Source organism: Canis lupus, unplaced genomic scaffold (assembly GCF_011100685.1).
Source record: "Canis lupus familiaris isolate Mischka breed German Shepherd unplaced genomic scaffold, alternate assembly UU_Cfam_GSD_1.0 chrUn_S270H430, whole genome shotgun sequence".
Lineage (NCBI taxonomy): Eukaryota > Metazoa > Chordata > Mammalia > Carnivora > Canidae > Canis > Canis lupus.
Genome location: NW_023331200.1, coordinates 33340 through 41922, shown reverse-complemented (window position 1 = coordinate 41922; position 8583 = coordinate 33340).

The window sequence follows — 8583 nt, the reverse complement described above, 5'->3', positions numbered from 1 at the left end:
GCTTTGTGCCCGCCAAAACTGTGGGCCGATTCTGACCAAAGTAATAGGCCAGCTCAAGTGGATCCTATAGGGTAAGGTGTAATTCAATCAGCCACCTGCTGTGGACCGACATGACTGTGCAACTTTCTGCATATCCCATGGGCCCCTGGCCCCTATAAAGCTGCTACGCCTCTTAGTCTCGGGGTCCAAGTCCCTGCTCCGCTGTGTCGTGTGCACTTGGACCCAAGCTCCAGCTTGTAAAGAAACCCTCGGGAGTTTGCATTGGTGTCAACTCCTCGGGGTTTCTTGGATTCGCGATCTTGAGCACAACACAAGGTCCTGCTTTCCTGACATCCCTTCCAGGGCCAGGCTGACCGCCCCGCAGGCCCTCTGTGACCCAGGCACACAGGCACAGAGATGTGGGGAGGGGAGGAAGTGCCCCAGAACCCGGCCAGCCCCGGCCCCCTGGAGAGAGGGAGCAGACCTCCCGGTCGCTTTGCACAGACCCTGGTGACCTGAGGATCCCTGACTGTCACTCTGTCCCAGCCCCTCCTGGCCTTGGGGCACAGGCTGAGTCCCAGTAGTCTGTGGGGTCCTGACCCTGGCGTCTGGCCGCCCCTGGAAGGCACGTGGGGACGTCAGCTGTGTGTGCCTGGCAGCGCCCCTGCAGGGGCTGGTTGGGGCCTGGGTGGTGCCCCCTCCTCCTCTATGGGGGTCTCTCCATGCCCCATGCGCAGAGTTCTGGGAGACACAGAAACGGGCTGGCTGTGCATTTTTGCACCACAACACTTTATTGACTCTCTACAGCAAACGGGCTCAGAGCTGAGGGGGCGCGCCTTCCCCTGGGAGGGAGACCTTTCTGTCCTTTAGGGAAGGGCAAGAATCACACGGGGTGGGGGCAGGTGCTGGAGTCCCCCAACTGGGAGCATGTGTGGACTCCGTGTGGGGGCGTGTGTCCTGAGTTTTCAGCCTGAGAGATGGTTCTGAGGACAGCAGAGCTGACCTGGACCTGCAGCTCATGGGCTCCTGTGCTGGGTCCCCCAGGGCAGCTTGACCCCGGCCTCGGGGCCCCTGGAGCCCCAGAACCTGGAGGAACCTGCCTCCTGGTGTGGGTGTGGGTGTGGCCCACCGGCTTACCCCTGCTATCCCCACCCTGGGGTGTCCCAGGATCCCCAGGGCTGCCCTTTAGTGACCTGTATCTGTGGGGCACACCCAGGGCCCAGGAGGCCACATCCAGCTTGAGAGGGCTCGCTCAGCCGCGCCATCCAGGCCCGGCCAGGGCCATGGGGGGCTGGATCCCATTAGTCTTTGTGTTGGGCCTGGGGGGGGGGCTCAAATCACCCCAGCCCCCACAGAGCCCAGGGCCAGGCCAGCCCAGGTCCCTCTGGGTTAGGGGCTGGTGTCCTGTGCAGGGTGTGCCGCCCTCCAGGTGAGACAGTAGGAGGAGGCAGGGCACAGTTCGTCCTCTGCTCCACCCACCTGCACCCACCCTGTCCGCTGCTCCCTGCCTTCCCCTCCTCCCTGCGACCTCTGGGTACTCTATGGGACACCCGGCTTCTGATGGGAGCAAGTATCCAGAGAACCCCAGGGAGGCTGAGCATGTCCCACAGGGGCAGCTGCACCAGGTCCTTGTTGGGGGCCGATGTGGGGGTGGGGGGGGGGGTGGCAGATGGTGGGGGGCAGGGGTATGATGGTGGTGGAGTGTGGGGGATGGTGTAGGGGGAATGGTGTGGGGGTATAGTGTGGGTGGGGATTGTGTGGGGTGTGTAAGGAGGATGGTGTGGGGGATGGTTGTGGGGGCGATGCCATGGGGGATGATGATGTAGGGGGATGGTGTGGGCATGGGGAATGAGGGGATGGTGTGGGGCGCCTGCGGACACAGGGCATCCCCTTTCTCTAAGATGCACAGGGAGACGTCTACAGATAAAGGTGACCCCAGTCTGGGGTTTGCTGTGACACCTGCCCCTGGGACCCCGTGTGGTCAGTGCAGGGCCCTGGCTGGACCGGGGCATTATCTGGGGTCATCATACTATGTATGTTTACAAATTGCAAATTGTCTCGAATAAAATGCATAGAATTTAGAAATATATAAAGCCCAAGGGTGGGTGTCACCCTGACCCGTCCGGCCCTCATCGGATCGATGTGTGTCCTGCTCCAGCCACGGCCATGCCGCCTGGCCCCCAGGTCCCCTTACTTCCCCCCACGGCCCCCACCCCAGCCCCCTGCTTTCAGGGGGCCGTCCCTCACCCCTTGGGGTTCAGCCCACATGCAACCCCTGGAGACCCCATCCTAGTGGCCTCCTCATCCCCGAGGCCCCTGGGGTGGGGGCACGGGGGTCATCCCCAGCACCCTACCATGGAGCGGTGTTTGTTGGCTGCTGTTGCTCCCCCAGGCCTCAGAAGCCACGTGTTCCCTACCCAGAAGCCCCCGGGAACTCCCCTGGGGCCCCGAAGCCCCCTGGCCCAGCAGCCTCACCCGAACCCGTAGCAGTCCCAAAACATGGTGTGGCTGCCGAACATGCTGTTGACGTCCAGGCCTATCTGCGTGATGTCCCTGGAGGAGACCAGGGCCTCCTCCTTCATTTCCTGTGGGAAAACCGGGGAGGAGGAGCCGGCATCAGGGACACAGACCCCGACCTGTCACCAGCTGCCATCCTGGGCAGGGAGCCCTGGGGCCACCATGGGAGTGTGTCCTGCCGAAACCTCCTTCCATCCCCTGGGAGGCCGGGGACGGTGGGAGTGACCACCGTGCCCATGGGACCTGTGTGAGGGCCTGTGCCCCGCTGTTGTGGGCGGGGAGGTGACTGAGGGTCAGCCTGGGTGGGAGGGGACAGGGGGTCAACCAGGTGGGAGGGGACATGGGGGTGTTGTGCTCAAGATTGTGAATCCGAGAAACCACTAAGGAGCCGACACTGATGCAAACACACGAGGGTTGATTTACAAACTCGAGCTTGCGTCCAAGTATACCCGACAGGGCGGAGCAGGGACTTAGACCCCGAGGTGGGTTTTAGCTTAGTTTTAAGGGCTGGTCTCGGGACCTCCAGGAGGGCTGGAGCAATTCCTCAAGTTCTGTTTACATTTTGATATGGGGCCTTCAAGGGCATTGAGCTCTGTTCTCATTCTAATAGGGGCTTCTTGCCCTTGGCCTGGGCTCAGTTTTTATTCTAATGTGGGGCTTTCTAGGACATTAAGCTGTAAACTTTTGTTTTTTTTCCTGTAACTGAAGTAATGTAAATTTCAGCTCTTCTTCACAGGGGCCTGGGATGGCTGGACGTGTTCGAACACTGAACTTAAAGTGGAATGGCCTTAATTTTCTCGGCCTCCATGTGTCCTGTCCTATCTAGCTCCTTCCTCCTTCTCTGGAGCTCCTAAGAGAGCAATTGCAAATGACTTCTGGTGGCAGCATGTGTTGGGGGACAGGCCCAGGGATTTGGGGTCAGGAAGACCTGGAGCGCAGGCGTCCTGGCTGTGCAGGGGGATTCGATGCTGCAGACTCTTATTCCCTAAGGCTGTCTTGACAACTGACTTTGTACATAGAAAGGCTCTCCTTTGTCTTTAAAGGATGAAGAGTGAGTCAAAGCGTTTTTTCTCTGCCCATCTGATTGCTCAGATTCCAATCTGAGATGTATTTCCTGTTAATAAGGATAATTTACTACTATCCGTAGTACTATGGTTAAAATATTCTGACACAAGTAGTTCAGAGGGATGAGGGTTTCTCATCTCTTTCTTCACAGCTCAGTCACTCATCAGGAAATGCATCTTTATGGATTTGGAAAGAACTGAGACACATTATTACCAATGGTCCTATTATTATGTGAAGGATTCTTCCCTGAGATTCTTCCCCTGTTTCAACTGACACTGAAACACTGTGAACTCCTTGGAAGACAAATGTCCAGGAAATAAATGTTATGCATTGATAATTTTAAATGCACTTGCAATATGGTGTCTCTTATAATAGAAGTATTTTATCTGATTTTTGCTATTTATTATCCTTTCCTGCTTTTCAGGTTGAGGACGCATTAAACGTGTTCATAAGTGTTTTTCTTTCCTTCTGATATAAAATTCTTTTTTTTGTTTTGGTTTTTTAAAAATTTATTTTTTAAAAGTTAATATGTGCATAAAAGGATGATATAAAATTCTTACTTTGTTCCCATCGAAGGAACTCTTTAAGAATAAGGCAAAAATTAATTAAACTATTCTTAAAATGTCTTCACACTTGGAGCCTGATTCATTTAAGTCAATTTCCAAAATAAATCTTATTAGGAAAAAAACAAAGATTTATAGGGAAATTGAGAAGATAGTACAGAGAATTCTCATGCACTAGCATTCAATTTCTCCAATTATCGATATCTTATGTTAGTACGGTACAAATGTTAGCTAATGAATCAATATTAAAATATTCGCATTAACCAAAGACCATACTTTATTCAGATTTCCTTATTTTTGCTAAGTTACCATCCCTCATATCACATTCCATTTGTCCTCATGTTCTCTTAGGCTCCTCTGGATTGTGACAGTCTTTCAGCCTTTCCTTGTTGTTGTTGAACTGGAACACTTTGAGAAGTAGAGTGTTTTGTAAAATTTCCCTCAGTTGGGACATGTCTGTCGTTTATCTCATGATTGAACTGTGATTGTGGATTAGGTACAGAGGTATACTGCCATTTTTTTATATCATATAAAGGATAGATACCATCAACATGATTTATCAGTCTTGGTATCGATCTGATCATCTTGCTGAGATAGTGTTTGTCAGCTTTCTCCATAGTAAAGTGATTCTTTATTATTATTTTTTTTTTACTTTTTCATAATATATTTTGTAGAAGGAGGTTACTATGTGTATTCCACACATAAGAGTAGGAAGCTATGCTCATCAACTTGAGGGTGGAATGTCTGCACAAATTGTTTGAAATTCTTCTACATGGGAGATTTCTCTTTCTTCTTTGTTTGTTTGTTTCTTTTCAAAGATGTTATTTATTTATTTGAGAGAGAGAGGAGAGAAAAAGCATGAGGGAGAGGGGCAGAGGGAGACGGAGAAGCAGGTTCCCTGCTGAACAGGGAGCCTGCCTTGGGACCTGGATCATGATCTGAGCCTAAGGCAGAAGCTTAACTGACTGAGCCACCCAGGTGCCCCTCTTTCTTTCTTTTACAATTTTTAATATTAGTATAGATTCATGGATATTTATTTTACGCTTTGGGTAATAATCCATCACTACTTATTTTGTTGCTTATATTGTCTCCGCTCTGGCCACAGGAGTTCTTTCAGTTCACACATGTGTCCCTTTAACATATTTCCATCAGTATGGAGTCTTTTGTCTGTTCATAAATTTTTAAAAGATAAACTTTATGTAAATCTCATTTTTGATTGGCACATTATTTCTGTCCCCGTCCCATTCTTTACCTCCTTCCCTCGCTCTTCACTGTTTCATTTCTTTATTTATTATGATCTGAAAATAGGAAAGGACATAGGATTTCAAATTTTGCTATATTAAGGTAAATCAATTCTCCTTGGTGCCTAGCCAGTGGTTCTCAAATGTTAGTGTGCAAAAGAATAACCTGGAGAGCTTGTTAATATGGCCAGCCAACATTTTAATTTTTTTAAGTTAAAGGAATGGGCAGGTTAGGATTCTGTATGTTAACAGACACTCTCAGAAAATAATAATGGAGTTCTTTGAGGGCATTGCTTTGAAAAGCAGCGAGCATGAGGGCAGATGGCTGTTCTGATACACATATTTATTATTTCTAGTGGCTTGGACCTATATACCCACTGCTTGTGATAAAAGGGGATATAGATTTGGTGATTTTCTATCGTCATAGGAAAGAACCTTAAAATACTCAAGATCTATGCTCAGAGTTAGTTTTATATTTTAGCATTTGAATATAAGAGATCCCAAGTCTTTTTGCTCAGTATAGAGTGTTTAGGACCCCACAGCAGCATTTTAGTTCTGAGAGGGAACTGAGGGATCATCAGCTCTGGTCCTCTCTTCTGAGGCACAGGAAAGAAACTGAGAGTTCTGGAGGATTGGATTGTCCAAGTTCACATGCTTATTGGTGATGGAGCTAGGTCTGAAAAAGGTCTTCCTAGAGATATACTTTCACATAAAGGTACGACTGAGTGGGACCCAGGAAATTTAACAAAAATCCCCTACCCCTATACAAGCAGAGCAGTAGAAAAAATGAGTGGGAAATATCAGAAAGGGAGACAGAACATAAGAGAAACCGAACTCTGGGAAACAAAACTAGGGATGATGGAAGGGGAGGTTGCCAAGGCGTGCGGGTGACTGGGTGATGGACACTGAGGGGGGCACTTGATGGGATGAGTACTGGGTGTTATTCTATATGTTGGCAAATTGAACACCAATAAAAAACTTTATTAAAGAAAAAGAAAACTTCAAAGGTAAAAAAAGAGAAAGAATTAATAAGATTGATAAATCATTGGCCAGCCTTATTAAAAAGAAGAGAGAAAGGACTCAATTTAATAAAATCATTAATGAGAAAGGACAGATCACCAGCAACATCAAAAAATACAGACGGTTAAAAACTTATTATGAGCAGCTATATGCCAATAAATTAGGCAATCTAGAAGAAATGGACACATTTCTGGAAAACCACAAACTACCAAAACTGGGACAAGAAGAAATAGAAACCTGAACAGCCCGATAAACAGGGAGGAAATTTAAGCAGTTCTCAAAACCGCCGAAGACACAAAAGTCCAGGCCAGATGGCTTCCTAGGGGAATTCTATCAAACGTTTAAAGAAGAAACCATACCCATTCTACTAAAGCTGTTCCAAAAGATAAAGAGATGGAGCACTTCCAAACTCTTTCAATGAGGCCAACATCACTTTAATTCCAATACCAGACAGAGACCCCACCAAAAAGGAGAATTACAGACCAATATCCCTGATGAACACGGATGCAAAATTCTCAACAAAATACTAGCCAGGAGGATCCAATGGTGCATTAAGAAGATTATTCAACATGACCAAGTGGGATTTATCCCCGGGAAGCAAATCTGGTTCAACACTCGTAAAACAGACAATGTGATTCATCATATCATCAAGATAAAAAATGAGAACCATAGGATTCTCTCAATAGATGCAGAGAAAGCATTTGACAAAATACAACATCCATTCCTGATCAAAACTCTTGAGAGTGTAGGTATAGAGGGAATATTCCTCAGCATCTCAAAAGCCATCTATGAAAAGCCCACAGCAAATATCATTCTCAATGGGGAAACACTGAGAGCCTTTCCCTTAAGATCAGGAACAAGACAGGGATGACCAATCTCAGCACTGCTATGCAACAGAGTACTAGAAGTCCTAGCCTCAGCAATCAGGCAACAAAAAGAAATAAAGGGCATTCAAATAGGCAAAGAAGTCAAACTGTCCCTCTTGGCAGGTGACATCATACTGTACCTAGAAAACCCAAGAGACTCCACCCCAAGATTGGAAGAACTCATACAGCCATTTGGCAGTGTGGCAGGATACAAACTCAATGCGCAGAAAGACTATCCACAGGAAGAAAGGCAGCCTCTTCAATAAATGGTGCCTGGAAAATTGGACATCCACATGCAGAAGAATGAACCTAGACCACTCTCTTGCACCATACACAAAGACAAACTCAAAATGGATGAATGATCTAAATGTGAGACAAGATTCCATCAAAATCCTAGAGAAGAACCAGGCAACACCCTTTTTGAACTCAGCCACAGTAACTTATTACAAGATACATCCATAAAGGCAAAAGAAACAAAACCAAAAATGAACTATTGGGACTTCATCAAGATAAGAAACTTTTGGACAGCAAAGGATACAGTCAACAAAACTAAAAAACAACCTACAGAAAGGGAGAAGACATTTGCAAATGACGTATCAGATAAAGAGCTAGTTTCCAAGATCTATAACGACCTTATTAAACTCAACAGCAAAGAAATAAACAATCCAATCATGAAATGGGCAAAAGACATGAACAGAAATCTCACAGAGGAAGACATAGACATGGCCAACACACATGAGAAAATGCTCTGCATCACTGTCCATGAAAAATACAAATCAAAACCACAATGAGATACCACCTCACACCCGTGAGAGTCGGGAAAATTAACAAGACAGAAAACCACATATGTTGGAAAGGATGTGATATGCTGTTGGTGGGAATATGAACAAGTGCAGCCACTCTGGAAAACTGTGTGGAGGTTCCTCAAAGAGTTCAAAATAGACCTGCCCTATGACCCAGCAATGCACTGCTGGGAATTTACCCCAAAGATACAGATGCAATGAAATGCCGGGACACCTGCACCCGATGTTTATAGCAGCAATGTCCACAATAGCCAAACTGTGGAAGGAGCCTCGGTGTCCATCAAAAGATGAATGGATAGAGAAGATGTGTTTTATGTATACAATGGAATATTACTCAGCCATTAGAAATTACAAATAAAAAAAATTACAAATACCCACCATTTGCTTCAACATGGATGGAACTGGAAGGTATTATGCTGAGTGAAATGAGTCAATCGATTTCTTGTCTCTTGCTGCTTTAAGGATCTTCTCTTTATCTTTGGAATTTGCAAGCTTAACTATTAAATGTCGAGGTGTTGAACGGTTTTAT